Source organism: Ovis aries, chromosome 2, assembly GCF_016772045.2.
Source record: "Ovis aries strain OAR_USU_Benz2616 breed Rambouillet chromosome 2, ARS-UI_Ramb_v3.0, whole genome shotgun sequence".
Taxonomy (NCBI): Eukaryota; Metazoa; Chordata; class Mammalia; order Artiodactyla; family Bovidae; genus Ovis; species Ovis aries.
In genome coordinates, this window is record NC_056055.1 from 141,482,212 (window position 1) to 141,502,532 (window position 20,321).

Sequence of the window (20,321 nt, forward strand, 5' to 3'; positions counted from 1 at the left end):
GGTGTACATTGTCTGTATCAGTTTGCTAGGGCTTCCATAATATACCACAAACTGGGTGGTTAAATAATAGAAGTTCATTTTCAAGCAGTTCTGAAAGCTGGAATTCCTTAATCAAGGTGTCAGGAGGGTTGGATCCTTCTGAAGACTGTGAGGAAAGGATCCATTTCCTGCCTCCCCTAGCTTCAGAGAGCCTGCTGGCAATCTTTGCTGCTACTGTAAAACTCCAGTCTTTTTCCTTACAGGGCATGGCCATGGGATGATATTCTGGCCAATGAGATGTGAGAAGAAGCACCGAGAGCAGGTTCTGGGCAATATCCTATTGAAAGCGGCTTTCCCTCCTCTTTCTCTGCCTCCCTTCCCTTCAGCTGGAATGGGGACAGAGTATGAGCCAGCTTCAACCTTACAGATGAGGGCAACACCTAGGGCAATAATTTTCAAACTTTGCTTTCTGGATTCCTGTAAACTCTTAAAAATTGAGGACCTCAAAGAGTTTTAACTTATCTATTGATATTAGCGATGTTTAATATGAAGTGAAAACATTTAAATACTTATTCTGAAGTAACACTCAATCCATTACATGTTAATGTAAACAAAATGTTTAGTGGAAGATAATACATGAAGCAGTTCTGTTAAATGTGTGGCATTGTTTTACTGACATTTTTGTAAATCTCTGTAAAGTCTGACAATAGAAGACAGCTAGACTCTCATATTCTGTGTTTAATTTATTGTTGTATCATATGTCATGTAATCTGTGGAATACTTCAGTGCATGTACATGAGAAAATGAAAATGACAAAAATGCCTCTTCTAAAAATAAGTTCTTATGAAAATAAGATCACTGATGAAAGATATAGAAGATGATACAATCAGATGGAAAGATAAATTCACAGGCTGGAAGAATATTGTTAAATTGATCAGACTATCCATGGCAAACTACAGATTCAATGCAATCTCTGTCAAAATACCAAAGGTTTTTTTGTAGAGCTAGAACACGTAATTCTAAAATTTGTACAGAAACAAAAAGACTAATAGTCAAGGTAATTTTGAGAAACAGGAACAGAGTGGAGGGATCATGCTCCTTGACTTCAGACCACACTGTCAACACAAAGCTACAGAAATTAAAACAGTATGCTACTGGCACAAAACCACATGGATCAATGGAACAGAAGAGTCCAGAAATAAACCCACACACTTACGGTTAATTGATCTAAGGCAGAGGAGGCAGGAAAACATATCATCTCTTCAATAAGTAGTCTTGGTAAAACAGGACAGCTACATGTAAAAGAAAGAAATTAGAACATTTCCTCATACCATATACAAAAATATATTCAAAAGAGATTGAAGACCTAAATGTAAGACCAGAAACCACAAAACTCTTAGAAGAGAACATAGGCAGAAGACTGACATAAATCAGAGCATTATTTTGTCTCCTAAGGCAAAAGAAATAAAAGCAAACATGAACAAATGGAACCTAATTAAACTTAAAAGCTTTTGCACAGCAAAGGAAATCAACAAAAATACAACCTACTGAATAGGAGAAAATATTTGCAAATGATATGATCAATAAGGAGCTATATTCAAAACATATAAACATACAACCCCCTATCAAAAAAAAAATAGAGACGTGTAAAATAGAGATTTTTTTAAAAATAAGGCATACAGATGACCAATAAGCACATGAAAAGGTATTCAGCATCACTAATTGGAGAAAAGCCAATCAAAACCACGCGGTCCTCTCACACCTGTCAGAATGGTCATCATCAAAAAGACCACAAATAACAAATGTTAGCGAGGATGTGGAAAAAAAGGAACCCTAGTACACTGTTAGCGGGAGTGCAAATTCGTGCAGCCACTATGGAAAACAGTGTGAAGGTTTCTCAAATAACTGCAAATAGAAACTACCAGGAAGATCAATCAGGATGGCAAAGTGGGAGGATGTGGAAATCACCTTCCCACACACACTTCAAAAATACATGTGCAACAATTCCCGCCGAAGACTAACTAGAAACTGGCCAAGAGACCAAGACTGTAAGAAAGAGCCACACAATCAAGTACAAAGGGACAAGAAAGGACCAGGTTGGAACCTGTGCCCTTGGGAGGGGACTCAGAGGAAAAGCGAGATTACTCGGGAGGGGATCCACCACGGTGAGTGAGTAGTTTGAGCCGCACGCTGGGCACCCCAGTTTTTGGGCTGAAGCTGTTCTGCTTGACTCAAAACCTGCGTGGCAGTATTAATAATACTGAGTGCTGTCTGCTCTGCCTCCCAGGAACCAGAGTGAAGCCCTAGGCCCACCCTAGGAAAGGCATGAGCCCAGGTCCCTTGGAGCTAAATGCTGCTGAGTGGATCTTGTTCTTGGCCTGCAAGGATGCCCTGCTGGGGCCTGTAGCCAGGCCAGTGCCTCTGCTGGCCTGGGCAAGGTGGCTGGGCAGACTGGCTGCAGGCCTGGGGAGGAGCCTGTGTGGAGTGAGGCTAGGGGCCCACTATTCCTGCAGTCACGCAGGTTATGCAACCACCAATTCCTCTGGCAGACATCCTCTGTGGCCTGGCTGCACTGGTCAAACCGGGTAAGAAGGGCCTCAAACATGGCTTGGAGGCAGAAGAGCTCAGGTTCCCTTTGGTGCTCTGGATGGCCCAGGCCCATGCTCAGCCCGTCTAGCTGGCTGGAGGAGATGGAAGGGTAAGAGGTTTTGGAGCTTCTGGTAGGTGGGAAGATGAGCCCTCTTGACTGGTTGGAATGCTGTGAAACTAACAGGAGGGTGGTAGGAAGCTCAGACGCCACTCAAGAGAAACACATGCATGTTTGCTTGCTGCTGAGATAGGGCAGAGAAGCTAGACTAAAAACTGCCAAGGTGGCTGCCTGATTCCCTGTGATCAGCCCTGTGTGCCTCCAGCCTGAGCCCAGTGAACTCTTTAGCCCAATGTAATAAATCGTAACTCCACACTGAAGCAAGAGCCATCATGACAAAGAAGAGTGCTGGGCCCTGGGACGCACGGGCAGCTCAGACCTAAAGCAGCATCTAAGCAGGATGATGGCAGCCATTACTGGTGCTCACACAGCACTTCAGAAACATTCTTGATCTCTGATGGCAGCTGGACCACCGCAGAGCACGCACCAACACATGCCAAGTTCACACAGCCCTGCCTGCCCCACAGTGCAGCTCCACACCAGGGTGGGGTGGCAGATGCTGAGGGAGACATCAGATGCGAGGGATGAAGAGACTCAGACCCGAAGCACTGAACAGGGCTGAGGAAGCTACTAACTGGTGCTTGCACAGGCAGCCCATCAAAAGCAGCCTGGACCATTATCTGAGGCTAGACCACCGCAGCCCATGCCTTGTCACAAGCTGAGAGCCCTCACGGTCCTCATGCTTCAGCACTGCTGCTGCCAGGGCCACGGGTGCCGGTGCTGGGGTGGAGGGGAGGTCACATTTAAAGAGAGTGGAGCCAGCTTGGACCTGACCCTCAGGGCTTCTGCTCCAACAATTTGAGTCCAGGGCCTGGATCTGCCTTTGATAGGGGATGGCCTCTGAGCAGAGGGGCCTCCTTGCATCACCCCTGGATCTGGCTCAAGTACCACTCCATCTTCAGCCCCACATCATACTAAGGTGATAGCTGCCAGCACACCCTGATGTAAGATGTGACTTGTATTCATGTCAAATCCAGCTCTTCTACCAAAGCCACTGGGCACAGGCAGACTGTAATAGGGATGCTTCCACATATAGACACCACTACAAGACTGTAACTGTTAACTGTTTCACCTAAATTCATAGAGACACAGAAGGTTAAGCAAAATGAGAAAACAGGAAACTAGTCTCAACTGAAAAAACAAGAGAAAAATCCCTGAAAACATAATGAAACAGAAACAAACAACTTACCAGATAAAGAGTTCAAAGCATTAGTAATAAGAATGCTAACTGAATTAGATGAACACAGTGGGACTTTTAACAAGGAGCTAGAAACTATTAAAAACAACCAGTCAGAACTGAAGAATACAATAACTGAAGTGAAAAACATACTAGAAGGAATTGACAGCAGAACAAGGGATAAGGAAGAATGCAAAAATGACCTGGAAGATTAGATCGTTTAAAATATCTCTGGGATAACATCAAGCATACCAATACTCCTATTACAGGGGTCCCAGAAGGAAAGCAGAGAGAAAAGGGGTAGACAAAGTATTTGAGATTATGGCTAATATCTTCACAAGCTTGAAACACTACATTTAAGTACAGGAAGCATAGAGCGTCCAGAACAAAATGAATTCAAACAGACCCACACCAAAACATAACAGCTAAAATGGCAAAAGCTAGAGAATTCTAAAAGCAGCAAGAGAAAAACCAAAGTCATGTGCAAGGAAGCTTCCTAAGGTTATCAACTGGTTTCTTTACAAAAGCTTTGCAGGTCAGAAGGGAGTGCTGATATAGTCAAAGTGCTGAAAGGGAAACAATTGCAACCTAGAACAGTCTACCCAGCAATACCATCATTCAGAACTGAGAGAGAGATAAAGAACTTCTCAGACAAACAAAACTAACAGTTCATCAATACAAAACCTACCCTAAAAGAAATGTTAATGGTCTTCTCTAAGCAGAAAAGAAATGGCTATAACAAAAAGTAAGATCTAAAGAAAGGAAAAATTCTATTAGGAAAGGCAAATACATAGTAAGGGCTGAGGATCAAACACTTAAACAAGCTAATATGAAGATTAAAAGACAAAAAAATGTAAAAGTGTAACTGCAAAAAATAGTGAAGGGATAAACATGAAGATATAAAATATGACATCACAAAATGTGAAGGAGGGGAACAAAAAACAGATCTTTTAGAATGTGTTTGAGCTTAAAGTAACAGTCTAAAATGAGTAGATAGAGTTTATAGGTTAACATTTATGAACCTTGTGGTAACTACACGTCAATAAACTACAATACTAAACTAGAATGAAAAGAATATAAGCATATCACTAATGAAAATCAAACTACAGGGAAATAAATGAACAGAGAAGAACTAAAAATAACCAGAGAACAAGCAATAAAATAGTAATAAGTACACACCTGTGAATAATTACTTTAAATGTCAATGGACTAAATGCTCCAAAAGACATGGGGTGGCTGATTGGATAAAAAAACAAAACCTATCCATATGCTGCATACAAGACATTCATTTCAAAGCTAAAGAGACACACAGGCTAAAAGTGAGGGGATGAAAAAAGATATTAAAAAACAGTGGTAGTAACATTCACATCAGACAAAATAGCCCTTAAAGTTTGTAATAAAGACAAAGAAGGGCATCATATAATGACAAAGGGATCAATACAAGAAGAGGGTGTTATACTTAACAAATATGCACCCAATACAGGAGCATCTAAATACATAAAGCAAACACTGACAGACATAAAGGGAGAAATTCACGGTAATACCGTAATAGTGAGAGTGAAAGTCGCTCAGTTGTGTCTGACTCATTGCGACCCCATGGGCTATACAGTCCATGGAATTCTCTGGGCCAGAATACTGGAGTGGGTAGCCTTTCCCTTCACCAGGGGATCTTCCCAACCCAGGGATCGAACCCAGGCCTCCTTCATTGCAGGTGGATTCTTTGCCAGCTGAGCTACAAGGGAAGCCCACAGTAATAGTAGGGGGCTTTAATATACTACTTATACTAATGGAGAGATCATCTAGGGGAAAAAAATCAGTCAAGAAGGTCTTAAATAAATGACATAAATAATAACTGACATAAATAATGTAAATAAAATATGAATAAATGACTTAAGTAAATGACAAAATAGACCAGTTAGACTTAGATATCTATAGGATCTTCCATCTAAAACACAGTAGAATACACATTCTGAAGAATGCACTATGTGCACTTAAAGGATAGATGACATGCTAGGCCATGAAACTATTTTAGACAAATTTGATAGCACAGAAATTATATCAAACATTTTTTTCAACCAGAATGGTATGAAACTATGTTAATTACAGAAAGAAAAATGAGAAAGCACAAACACATGGATACTAACAACATTCTATAAATACTATAAAACCAATGGGTCAGTGATGAAATCAAAGAGGAAATGCAAAACCATCTTGAGACAAACAGAAATGGAAACACAACTTTCCAAAACGTATCAGTTCAGTTGCTCAGTCGTGTCCAACTCTTTGCAACCCCATGAATCGCAGCTGGCACAACAAAAGCATTTCTAGGAAGGAAGTTTACAGAAACATAGGCCTACCTCAAGAAAAAAGAAAAACTTCAAATACACAATCTAAATCTACCATCTAACTTTCTACCATCTAATTTCTAAAGAAATTAGAGAAAGAACAAATGAAGCCAAAGTCAGCAGAAGGAAATAAGATCAGAGAGGAGCTAAATAAAATGGAAACTAAACAAACAACAGAAAATGATCAGTGAAATTAATAGCTGTTTATTGGAAAAGATAAACAAAATTGACAAACTTTAGCTAGGATCTTCAAGAAGAAAAGAGAGAGGACCCGAATAAACAAAATAAGAAATGACAGGAAAAACAACCATCAACACCAGAGATACAAAAAATTGTAAGAGCACACCATTCACAGTTATATGCCAACAATTTAAACAACTTAGAAGGAATGTACAAATTTCTAGAAACATTCAACCTTCCAAGACTGAATCAGAAAGACAATTGAAATCAACTGATCACTAGTAGTGAAATTGAATTTGTAATTAAAAAAAACTCTCAGCAAAAAAAAGGCCAGAATTCTATAGCTTGACAGTAGACTTGTAACAAAATAGAGCTAATATTCTCAAACTATTCAAAAAAATTGAAGAGGACAGACATTCCCAAATTCATTCTGTAAGTCCACCATTATCCCAATACTCAAACCAAAAAAAAAAAAGACACCACCAAAAAAGAGAAAAGAGAAAGAAAATTACAGGCCTATATCTCTGATGAATATAGATGCAAATATCCTCAAAATATTAGTAAACTGATTTTATATATAAATATATATTGACATATATACACACACAATATACAAAAAGGATTATACATCTTGATTAAGTGGGATTTATTTTAGGGATGCGGGGATGGTTCAATATTCACAAAAAGACAACATTACACACCAAGGCAACAAAAAGGATAAAAATCACATCATTATCTCAACAGATACAGAGAATGCATTTGACAAAATTCAATATTCATTCATGATAAAAAAAAAACCTTCAAAAATCATGTAAAGGGAACATATCTCAACAAAATAAAGTCCACTTATGGCAAATGGACTAATACATTCACAGCTAACATCCTACTCAACAGTGAAAAGCTAAAAGTCTTTCCTCTAAAATTAATAGCAAGATAGAAATGCTCATGCTTGCCACTTCTATTTAACACAATATTGCCAGTCACAGCAATCAGACAAGAAATAAAAGGCATCTAAATTGGAAAGGAAGAGAAGCAAAACTGTCACTATTTGTGAATAACATACTAAGTCTTTCACAAAACAAAAACTGTTAGAATAAATGAATTCTGTAAAGTTGTAGGATGCTAGATTAATATACATAAATCTGTTGCTTTTCTATGAGCTAATAATGAACTATCCGAAAGAGAAAGCAAAAAAAATAAATAAATATAAAAAACCCACCCCCAAAACAGTAACTTTTAAAACTGAATTAAAAAAAAAAAAAACTAAGGAAAAACTTAACCAAGGAGGTGAGCCATCTATACACTTAAAACTATAAAACACTGATGAAGGAAACTGATGGTAAAAAGGGAAAGATATCCCATGCTCTTGGACTGGAAGAATCAATATTATCAAAATGGCTATACTATAGAAAGAAACCTATAGATTTAATGCAATCCCTATCTAAATACTGAGGACATTTTTCATAGAACTAGAACACATGATCCTAAAGTTTATTTTGAACAACAAAAGACCCCACATTTCAAAGCAATCTTGATAAAAAAAGAACAAACTGTAGGTATGATGTGCCCTGACTTCAGACTATACTGCAAAGTTACAATATTCAAAACAGTATGGTACTGACACAAACCCAGACATACAGATCTATGGAATAGAGTCCAGAAATAAACCCACACACTTACAGTCAATAAATCAACAACAAACGAGGCAAGAATATGCAATGCAGAAAAGACAGTCACTTTCATAAGTGGTGCTGAGAAAACTGAACAGCTACGTGTAAAAGAATAAGCTTAGAGCATTTCCTCACACCAATACAAAAATAAACTTAAAACTGAGTAAAGATCTAAATGTAAGACCTGAAGCTCTAAAATTTCTAGAACATAGGCAGAGAACTCTTAGATATAAATTTTGGCAATACTTTTTGTGGTCTGGATCATGGAAAAAGCAAGAGAGTTCCAGAAAAAACATCTATTTCTGCTTGATTGACTATGCTAAAGCCTTTGACTGTGTGGATCACAATAAACTGTGGAAGATTCTGAGAGAGATGGGAATACCAGACCACCTAACCTGTCTCTTGAGAAATCTGTATGCAGGTCAGGAAGCAACAGTTAGAACTGGACATGGAACAACAGACTGGTTCCAAATAGGAAAAGGAGTACATCAAGGCTGTATATTGTCACCCTGCTTATTTAACTTATATGCAGAGTACCTCATGAGAAACGCTGGGCTGGAAGAAACACAAGCTGGAATCAAGATTGCCAGGAGAAATATCAATAACCTCAGATATGCAGATGACACCACCCATATGGCAGAAGGTGAAGAGGAAGTAAAAAGCCTCTTGATGAAAGTGAATGAGGAGAGTGAAAAAGTTGGCTTAAAGCTCAACATTCAGACAACGAAGATCATGGCATCCGGTCCCATCACTTCATGGCAAATAGATGGGGAAACAGTGGAAACAGTGTCAGACTTTGTTTTTTGGGGCTCCAAAATCACTGCAGATGGTGACTGCAGCCATGAAATTAAAAGATGCTTACTCCTTGGACGAAGAGTTATGACCAACCTAGATAGCATACTGAAAAGCAGAGACATTGCCGACTAAGGTCCATCTAGTCAAGGTTATGGTTTTTCCATTGGTCCTGTATGGATGTGAGAGTTGGACTGTGAAGAAGGCTGAATGCCGAAGAATTGATGCTTTTGAACTGTGGTGTTGGAGAAGACTCTTGAGAGTCCCTTGGACTGCAAGGAGATCCAACCAGTCCATTCTGAAGGAGATCAGCCTTGGGATTTCTTTGGAAGGAATGATGCTAAAGCTGAAACTCCAGTACTTTGGCCACCTCATGCAAAGAGTTGACTCACTGGAAAAGACTTTGATGCTGGAAGGGATTGGGGGCAGGAGGAGAAGGGGGCGACAGAGGATGGGATGGCTGGCTGGCATCACTGACTCGATGAAGGTGAATCTGAGTGAACTCCGGGAGTTGGTGATGGACAGGGAGGCCTGGCATGCTGCGATTCATGGGGTTGCAAAGAGTTGGACACGACTGAGCGACTGAACTGAACTGAAGGCAAAGGAAATAAGAGCAAAAATGAACAAATGGAACCCAATTAAACTTAAAAGCTTTTATTCAGCAAATGCAATCTTTGACAAAAATGAACAACCTGCTGAATGGGAGAAAGTACTTGCAAATGATATGACAAATAAGGAGTCAATACCCATACAATTAATTAAGAAAAAACTTGATTAAAACACAGGAGGAACTCAAAGAAGACATTCAGATGGCCAACAGGCACATGAAAAGATTCTCAACATTACTAATCATGGATATGCAAATCAAAACCACAGTGAGAAATCGCCTCACACCTGTTACAGTGCTGCTGCTGCTGCTAAGTAGCTTCAGTTGTGTCCGACTCTGTGCGACCCCATAGACGGCAGCCCACCAGCCTCCCCTGTCCCTGGGATTCTCCAGGCCAGAACACTGGAGTGGGTTGCCATTTACTTCTCCAATGCATGAAAGTGAAAAGTGAAAGTGAAGTCACTCAGTCATGTCCGACTCTTAGCAACCCCATGGACTGCAGCCTACCAGGCTCCTCCATCCATGGGATTTTCCAGGCAAGAGTACTGGAGTGGGGTGCCATTGCCTTCTCTGACCTGTTACAATGGCTATCATCAAATCCTGGAAATGGTATAAAGAAAAGGGAATCCTCCTACACTGTTGGTGAGAATATAAATTGGTGCAGCCACTATGGAAAACAGTGTAGAAGTTCCTCAAAAAACAAAAAATACAACTATCATCTGATTTAAGCAATTACACTCCTGGGTATGCATAAAAAAAAAAAAACAACCTCGAAAACACTCATTCAAAAAGATACATGCACGCGAATGTTCATAGGAGTGTATTTACAATAGCCAAGATACAGAAAAAACCAAAGTGCTATTGATAGACGAATGGATTAAGAGATGGTATATGCTGCTGCTGCTGCTGCTAAGTCACTTCAGTCATGTCCGACTCTGTGCAACCCCATAGACGGCAGCCCACTAGGCTCCCCTGTCCCTGGGATTCTCCAGGCAAGAATACTGGAGTGGGTTGCCATTTCCTTCTCCAGTGTATGAAAGTGAAAGTGAAGTTGCTCAGTAGTGCCCAACTCTTCACGACCCCATGGACTGCAGCCTACCAGGCTCCTCCGTCCATGGGACTTTCCAGGCAAGAGTACTCACAATGGAGTATTACTCAGTCACGAAAATGAATGAAATTCTACCACTTGTAACAATGTGCATGGACCTAGGCTGCTGCAGCCAGCACAGCAGGTAGGGATTGAAAGTGGTCGATGCACAGTTTGGGAAAAAGAAACTAGAGACAGAATTAAAGTTTTAAAGATGGGACTGGGGGACTCAAGACCTCTTGGTCAAGAGCCCTGTTGCTTGGAACTACATCACTTTCATTTAGCATCTTGGCAAGCAGAAAGTATCTGTTGTGTTACACTGAAGTCAGCCTCCTGTGTCCCTGGTCACGTCTCCCATTTTATTGATTACTTTAAACTATCTTTGTTATTTTCTTGTACAAGGGCTATCACCTAGCTGGAGGTCATAGACCCACATATGCCTGGGGAAAACATTTTCATGTGTGCACAGCAGTGCTCTGAACTGGCAATGACCTGGCGTTCCAAGGTCCACATTATGTTTTGCCTTAGCTTAGCAGGGCATGACAACCCCAACTGATCAACCCAATGTACTTTTATTTGGGTTTTGCTATATTGCTATATTTTGCTTATATTCTTCTCCCATGGTGATTTTTTCATGGCTTAGCCAGAGCAACAGGCGGCTAATTATTAATCCCTGCACTAGGCAGTCCATGCTTACTGAGTAAGTTATGCTTATTGAAATGAGTCAGAGAAAGACGTATACTGTATGCCATTACTTATATGTAGAATCAGAAAAACACATATATATAGGAAAACAGACTCGGATATAGGGAAGAAACGAGTGGTTCCCAATGGGGAGAGGGAGGGACAAGGCACAAGATAGGGTTAGAGGATTAAGAGGTACAAGATACTAAGTACAAAAAAGCTACAAGCATATATTGTACATATAGCCAATATTTTATGATTATTTTAAATTGAATATATAAAATTTTCATTAGTACACTGTATGCTTGAAAATAATATAATACTGTGTATCAACTATACCTCACTAAAAATTAATTTTGATATTATAAACCCTTGAAACTCTCAGGGATGCCCCAAAAGTCCTTGATTAAGACATTGAGAACCACTGTTGGGAACAAAAGAGACTAGGGTCCCAATACAACTGCATGGAACAGAACATGCTAATCCCCATAACCAGACCACCTACCAACATACACCTTCATGTGAATTATAAATAAATCTCCCATCTTCAGCTAGCCACTGTACTACGATCTCCATTTATGCCATCTAACCAACATCCTAAAACAATCATTTGACTGGCAGGGTTGTTTTTCTTAAAACAGTTAAGAATGAAGTGATATTTCTCATACAAAGTGTGAACTAAAAGTGGGATATAAACTGTAGATTTAGGAAGCCTCCACTATCAAAATAAATGGGAGGAAATGCCTCTCCTTATGGAAGTTAGGAATGTTTCCAAGCTTTCAGATCTGAAGCGTGCCTCTTTCGTCTTGTCTGGTCCACTTTGCTCACTTAGGATACTTGCTGGCCCAGTAGGTAAGAAATGGAAGGTTTTTAGTAGGAAATTGATGTGATCAGAACAATGCTCAGAAAGATCCATCTCACAACCCTGGACAAGTGGACTGGAAGCAGAGGGGCTAGCAGTGGGACAGCCAGGCAGATATAAGGTGCCCTAAGAGTCTGAGTGAACTCCGGGAGGCCTGGTGTGCTGCGATTCATGGGGTTGCAAAGAGTCGGACACGACTGAGCGACTGAAACTGAAGACTCTAGGGGAATAATAAGTCAGGATTAAGTCAGTGGAGAAGAAGAGGAGGAGAATGGATTGAAAGTATACATGCCTGGATCACAGGTCCTACACCACAACCGAGAACCATGGCACAAAGCACAGGCCAACCCTGCACATAGACTATTCCTTAGTATGGCTTATTTTCAGAACCCTGCCTGCTGGTCTGGATCATAGCAGAACATGCAGGATCCCTTTAAGTCTTTTCCGAAGCTGCCTAAAGCTGATCCCATGTTTCTTTCCCCATAGCCGAATCAGTCCACTCTCCACCCACCCACACCAAGGGATCTGAAACAGGCAGCACACTTGGTCACATCTTACCTCATAGGTGGCAGCTATAAAAAGAACTGCCCCTCTCAGGCTGTCTGCATTATAAGCTCACCAAAAGTCCCTGCTTCCCAGTCCTGAGAGGGGAACAAGGGGGTCATCGCCCCTACCTGTGTCCAGGATATCCTTGATGGTTCTTTGAATTTGTCACAGGTCCTCCTTCCAGCAATCTGGAATGAAATATTAGTGTGCTCAGCAGTCGGAAGGATAAAAGTCAAATGTACAGACCGTTCACAATCTACCAGGTATACGTTTAAGTGCCTTATATACGTGAAGTGGAGGAGCCTGGTAGGCTGCAGTCCATGGGGTCATGAAGAGTCGGATACGACTGAGTAAATTCACTTTCACTTTTCATTTTCATGCATTGGAGAAGGAAATGGCAACCCACTCCAGTGTTCTTGCCTGGAGAATCCCAGGGACGGGGGAATCTGGTGGGCTTTCGTCTATGGGGTTGCAGAGAGTCAGACACGACTGAAGCGACTTAGCAGCAGCAGCATCTGTATCCAAAAGCCTGCATGCGGTCTTAACTGTGACATTCGACCATCTCAAATATGGTATCCAGGGATCAAGCCTGGGTTCCAGAGGATAGTCGTTTCAAAGAATGTGAGAAAAAGAAAAGGCAGGGAGGATTTTATATTATACTCACAGCACCTAATACCCAAGCAAACAGAAGTGGAGAAAAAACTCAATTTGATTCTCTTTTTGTGCCTTTATAGCACACGCCCAAATTCATCAGATCTCCTGTGTCAGAGACAGGATGGAACTGAACGCAAGTCTAAACTGATGAGTCCGGAGTGCTGGACTATTGGTTTTAAATCCAATCAGGAGCTCTCATTTATAGCCTGCTGAACATCTGGGAGAAGTATTCCTGGTTCTAACTATGAAACAGAGCAGGACCCTATGGTTCTTTCCCTGACCATGTTTTCCCACCTGCCTTCTGTCTGTGAAAAAATCTTTAGCCAGAGAATAAGTCTAATCAGAGAAGTGAAAAAATGCACAAACAAAGGAAAACAGTCCAACAAGAATAAATAATTATAGTTTAGTCACTAAGCACAGTTAAGGACCTTTAGTTCCTCCTCAGGGGTCATAGACGATAATCTGAGCTATATCCTGTGAGCTGTCTAATGGGTTCTGAGACCCCTACCAGATGAAAGAAGTTAACTAACTACATGATGACCAAATCAAAGCCATGACATAAACTACTTCATTTTACACAATTCTGAGACCTGGCCTCAAAGAAATGGGAACAAACCGACCCTGGAACAAAAAATTAACTGTACTTACAACAATCAAGGTGATGCTTGTCGGACCACCGATGACGAATTTCAAGATGACTATCTGAGCTGACTGTGCTATTTCTGCATGTTGCCCCCTCTCCCCATCTATAAAAGCTCTTGCTGACTGACAAAGTGTGAAGGGAGTCAGCTTTTGGACAGGAGTCTGCCCCCCATCCCCATGCTAGCATCTGAAATAAAGCAAACTTTCCTTTCCACCAATCTTGCCTCTTTATTGACTTTTGAGTGGTGAGCAGCCAGACTCCACTTTCATTTACTACTACACACTCAAAAATGAATCTCTCACCAGGGCCAAGCCCTCAGTGTGCTCACAGCCCAACCTCTGTGCTCTGAGGACACCAGCAAAGCCCTCTACTCTCTCTCCACTGAAGAGCTGCCTGATAGCCAGGGTCCTCAAATCTCTAGGTTTTATCAGTAGATGAAATAATTTGGCACAGTGGGTCAAAGGCCAACCGGGTGTTTTTCTTCCAGAATGATCCTGAGTTACTTGCTGAATCCATGTTTATGCCCTTAGCAGTCAGGCCAATTTTCTAATTTTTAAAAATACTGACTCAAATCTTAACAACACTGATATCTTTTCCTCCTTAAAGAGGCAGAATCTCCTTCCTGGAGTTTTCATGAAACCCTGACCATACTTTACTTCAGCAGTTACTAAATCACACAATTATTGATTGTTTAAAGAGCTGTTTTTCTACCAGATTATGAGCCTCTCTGAGGCAACTGTAACCAAACCAGGTGCATTTTGCTTGACAAGCAGCAAGCCAACACTCTGATACTGAGGTTTGCAAAAGAGAGGGTTTGTTTACAAGGCAGCCAAGCGAGGACACAGGAGAACAAATCTCAAAATCAGCCTGCCCCAAGGTAAATTGGCTTGGGATTCTATGCAGGTGTAACCAGGCTACAGGCCCATACATGTTCTAAGGGCAGAGTTTGAGGTTCTTTGATGTCAAAGGTCATTGAGCTCAAACACTTGTGCATGCCCAGTTGGGGAGGGTCCGTGTTGCTATAACCCTAATATCCACACATAAAATTAATGCTAAAATAAGCACCAAGATTCCAAAAAAGCATCAATGGGATATGCAAAATAATCACACTTTTAACAAGCTCATCTTGATCAAGACACAGCTGACTTCAAGTTCCTAGAAAATAACACAGGCAAACATCTTATTGTTTATGTGCCGCTGGGAGGACAGGCAAGTCTTAAAACAACTTTGATTAGTGAAGGCAGGTGAAATGGATTTGACTAATTATCACCCACAGTTTCACAAAGACTATGCTCCTCCCTCTATCTTGGAGGCTCTGTGGCTTTATACATAGTAGGTTCCATGGCTAATGAAAACAAAACAATGAAAAGTGAGAATGAGAGGCAGATAACGGTGTTCAGACATTTATATGATTTAAAATGTCCTGAGAATAACCCTCCTGTCCCCCAAAATCTCCTTCCTGGGTTTGCTTCTGTATGTGACTTTCTATCATAATTAAGGAGCTTTGAAAACATAAATAGCACTGGGAAAATAATTCCTCAACCCATAGCTATTAATATAAGATGGAAATATTTTTAAAAGGTGATTTGTGGGGTAGAGACTGTGAAAGATTGGGCTGTAATGATGCCCACACAGGTTGTGTCAGGCAGAAGGGAAAAAGCCAGAGATGGTAAATGTCTCAGTAGGTGGAGGAGAAGAGAGTAAGGGAAGGGGATGAGGCAATTTAAGGCAATTTCCTTACATCATAATTGTCTCTAGAGCTAGTAATCCAGAAAGTAAAAAATATGATTATTCTGCATATCTCATTGATGCATTTCTGGAATCCTGGTGCTTATTTTAGTGTCAATTTTATGTGTAGATATCAGGGTTATACCAACTAATCTAATTCTCTTGGAAATGTGGGACACAGTGAACCAAACTGTTGAAGTGTATAATTTAGCACTTTCAAGGCCAAAGCAAATGCTTCTTAATTTTTTCTGAATGGATTAACTAATCAATTCACTGGATGAGCCCACATTTCCTTTTCACAGCCAAATTCCAAACAGCATGATGATTCTTCAATTCCCAACGGTAGTTTAGCCTGGACTTGGTTATGCTATATGACTTTGTGGCCTAGTGGGCACTTGGAGACCTCCATGACTGCAGGGACCTGGGAAAACACAGAACATGGAGCTGCTGTGTGCTGGAGATGGGAGGCTCATTTCTGCAGACTCCCTATCCACCACTTTCCTCCCACTGTCGTTTGCTTCTCCCCGTCCCTGTTGCTTACCTTCAGGGTCATTTACTCTTCCAAAGCCACCTGCTCCTCCTTGCCTTGGGGTTTTTAGGTGCCAGCTCTGTAAGGTTTGACCTCAGGACCTGCCAACTCGGAGCTGGGATGGCATTTCCCATCTGCAGCAAAAGCCATTTCAAAAAGCAGAGTGAGAGAGCCCTGGGCTTCCACATCTTCCTTGCTGGATGTGTTTGTGGCTGCAAAAACCAATTACTGAAGCTCAGCTGTAAGAAATGAAACGTATTTAGTCACAGGTAAAGTTCATGAACACGGTATTAGCTGCAGAATGTGTGTGGTGGCATCTTTTACAAATGAATGCATAGCCTTGATCCTGCTCCTTTTACAAATAAGCCATCTCCAGAGCAATCCTGATGGCAAAAACAGAAGTGAGTCTATTGTCCTGGCAGCCTCAAAGCTGCTCGGAATAACGAACTGTGGCACATAGCACTTTATCTTCATCAGAATTTTCCTCTGCTTGTTTATAGCATCTGAAATGCCCATATTCCCTTGGGATCAAACAGGCTTATAGCCCGGCAGGACAAACTCTTTCCTCCACAATTTCTGGTTTAATATTTGAAGCTGTTGCACCAAAAGAAATTTAATTTATTTTAATTTATTTTTAATTTAATTTATTGCAAAGAGAGAATGCAGAAAGCAGGTGTGGGCACATACAGCTACCAATCTGACTATCCCAGCACCAGTCCGAAAAATGACTGTATGCTCTCTTTCAACTACCCCAGAATGATGATTTGGGAAATGAAGGATGAAACCATCAGACTTAGTTCCCCTGTTTACCCTAGATACAAACTCTGGTGAAAATTCTTTTTTTTTTTTTAATTGAGAAAGCAACATGGTTTGACAATTTGTGTTTCCCAAGAAAAGTTAAACCTGGCAGACTACTCAATATCAAATGTTACTCTAGGTAAAAAAGAAGAGCTCTTTAGAACAGATCTAAAAAGACCTTGAAGAGGCTTTGAGAAGCCAGCCTTTTCCTCCTCGGTTTGTCTCCCAACAGAAGGGTCGCGGACTTACCAGGCTGAGGGCTGGTTTCCACTGACAGCTCTCTCATCCATACTGCTGGATGGTACTAGACTAATCCTACAATATTTTCTAATTGCTTTTAACCCTTTGTTCTTTACTTTCTACTTGGAGCCACTATGGAGTTAAAAAAAAAATGTCTGAAGAAGTTTAACCTTGAAAACAGAATGTTATGAAATTTTGCAAATGCTTGCAGAGACCTTCATCCACTCAGTTCTTCTCACGTTTGGCCAAGGCCTCAGTGCTTCCTTTGCTGGGTGGGAAAAAAAGCTTGCTGCTGTGTGTTTTCTTGTTCTCCCTGTAGTCTCTTCAAAATTCCATCTCCATATGAGTAGACTTTTTATGGTCTCAGGTGGTGTCTAGCCTGTCTTTCCCAGGATAATTAGTCAACCTGGATCCTGAACTCCATACTCTCTCCTTTCCCTTCCTGACTCTGCTTCATCACATTGTCTCCTCCCTGGTACCTTCAGTTTCCTCCTCCCTGGTACCTGCAGTTTCCTCCTCCCTGGTACCTGCAGTTTCTACTCCTCCCCTTCCCACCTGCCTGCAGACATGCTCACACCTGTGCCTGGGAAGCTCTCCCAAGCTCTCCTGCTACTATACTTCTGCTTTCCCTACCAAGACCCTTGACCAAATACCACCCAGTCTCCGCTTCCTGTAACAGTAATGCTAATAACAAGAAATGATGTTATGCAACCAGGTTCATTTTGCCTGATGTACAGCAAGCTAAAATGCTAAGATACCAAGCTCTGTGGCAGAGGGGGTTTATTCACAAGGCAAGCCAAGCAAGGAGATGGGAGACAGTCTCAGCTCTGTCTCCTAGAAATCAAGCGGCATGGGACACTTATGGGATAAAAAATAAAGAATCGGGGTGGTCTGGGGTGTGCGAAAAGGTGATTAGGAAAATGCGCTGTCATCATTGTTGTGCACAGGCTTACCTAAGCTACAAGCCTCTGCATGTTTAAAAGAAAAAATTAAATAAAGGCGGCATTTAGCACGATCTGAGGGTGGAGTTTTTGGCTCTGTAACATCCAAAGATCACTAAGCATATACTCACGCATGCCCAGCTGAAGGGTCAGTGGTCTTATCCAGTCTTACTCAGTTCAGTTGGAACCAGACAGAGCTGACTCCAAGTTTCTGGAAAACAACTCAGGCAAATATCTTAGTGTTTAGTCTACTTTCCACCTGGAGGACATGCAAGTCTACTGTAGATGACATTGATTAGTAAAAGCAGGTGAAATGGATTTGATGAATGACTACTCAAGGTTTCACTGATAAATAGTATTTGAGTGCTTACTCTGTGCCTGTACTGTCTTAGGCAATGTATATACATTGTCCTTTAGCCTCACAAAAACCTCAAGAGTTAGCTGCTGTTTTTATCATTACTATCTCTATTCTACAGATGGAGACATGGAGGCATAAAGGAGTTAAACAACTCGCACAAGATCACACAGCAAGCCTGGAGACTCAGTTGAAATCCAGGTGGTCTGCTCTCAGGACCCTCAGTTTCCACCACTATCTTGTACTTCTTTTTCGTTCTGCAGTCAGCCCTCCCAGCATTCTGAACCCATATGCAGGAAGACCACTGATCTCATAAGAGCTGAACCCACTGACATTATCAGTTTCTTGTTCTCATCAACCTTTCTGCAGTATCTGACATGGTTCATCTTCTGTTCCCATCTTCTTTTTGACCCTCTTCTCTCATTTGGCTTTCAAAGCACAATATTATTTAGTTCTTATCCATTCTTTCTGACCTTTCTTCATTCTCTTCACTAGCTCCATTTTCTGCTCTTAATAATTATGAACATGCCAAGTTTTAGTCATTGAGACTTTGCCGCTATCAATAGAAAGTCTCTCACCCCGTGTCTTCGACTGTTAGCTGCCAATGAATCTTAGTTCTATAGCTTCAGTCTCATCATCCCGCCTGGCACCAGGATTGAATTTCCAACTGAATGGGGAACTTTTCCACCAGATTGTATCACCTCTATTTTAAATGCACTATGTTAATATAAATGAATCATATTTTCTCCAAGTTGCTAGAGCATTGTTCTTCTCTGCTCTCCATCTCTGCTTTTGTTCAAATGGTGCTATTACTTGTCTAGTCACTGGGCTTAAAAATGTGGATGTCATCTCTGAAGGCTCCCTTCTTGTCACCATTTAGGATTATCTACTCAAAATTAAGTCTTTCAGTTCTTACTTTCATGATGAACACAACTTTCTCTTCTATTCCATTCTCTTTCCAATGCCAGCACCCTAGAAGATGTCCTTATTAGCTAATGTTTATCCTACAGTTTAAGACAGACTCTGACCTTCTTGCCTCTCTTGCAGACCCCAAACCATATGGCTGGCTGCCAAAATGTCATCAATCCAAAACACTACTTCCATCACATTATAACCCTGTTCATAAATCTAAAGAGGCTTCCTATGAGAAAAACCCAAACTCATTAGCCTGGCATTTAATGCCCTCTCTGCTGCTGCTGTTGCTAAGTCACTTCAGTCGTGTCCAACTCTGTGCAACCCCATAGACGGCAGCCCACCAGGCTCCTCCGTCCCTGGGATTTTCCAGGCAAGAATACTGGAGTAGGTTGCCATTTCATTCTCCAATGCCCTCTTTAATTTGACCATAATTTGCCTTTCCCATTTTCTGTCCTCTACTCCAAGTCAGTTCTGCCTATATCCAAACATTTTCAGCTCACACTTGCGTCCACATCATGGCTCTCCTTTCCTGTGGTGATGCCCTTCTCTTCACAAACTACTACCCTTTCAGGATTCAGCTTTGGTTCTTCTTTCTTCAATCAATATGCTATGACCACATTCTCCTAGAAATGATCTCCTTCCTTTGAATTCTACAGTAATGAGCATCTATGTTATCAATTTAGCACTAAGCATTTCCTGCCTACATTTTCATGGGATATTATTTTCTTGCCAACTTTTTTTAAAACACATTGTGCAGGTGTTAGAATCTAGATACTAAAATAGGTGTTTCAAAGTCATATTTTAATAATATGTTGAGAGTTAGGTATTTTCTCTGGGCTTTACAGATAAAGCAATTGAGTCTCTGAGAAGTTAAGTAAATTG

General features: G+C 41.0%; 1 long non-coding RNA gene across 2 annotated transcripts in view; it reads right to left on the minus strand.

Annotated features, from left to right (window-relative positions):
- Positions 1-20,321, minus strand: part of LOC105609277 (uncharacterized) — a 64,761-nt gene that overhangs the window by 14,338 nt on the left and 30,102 nt on the right. Inside the window, exons 2-4 of one of the 2 annotated variants that reach the window (XR_009599327.1) lie at positions 16,203-16,429; positions 12,765-12,824; positions 1,196-1,271 (exon numbers count right to left, since the gene is read on the minus strand). This is a non-coding gene — a long non-coding RNA (uncharacterized LOC105609277). The remainder of the gene's footprint in view (positions 1-1,195; positions 1,272-12,764; positions 12,825-16,202; positions 16,430-20,321) is intronic. The other variant, XR_009599328.1, reaches the window with a different exon arrangement.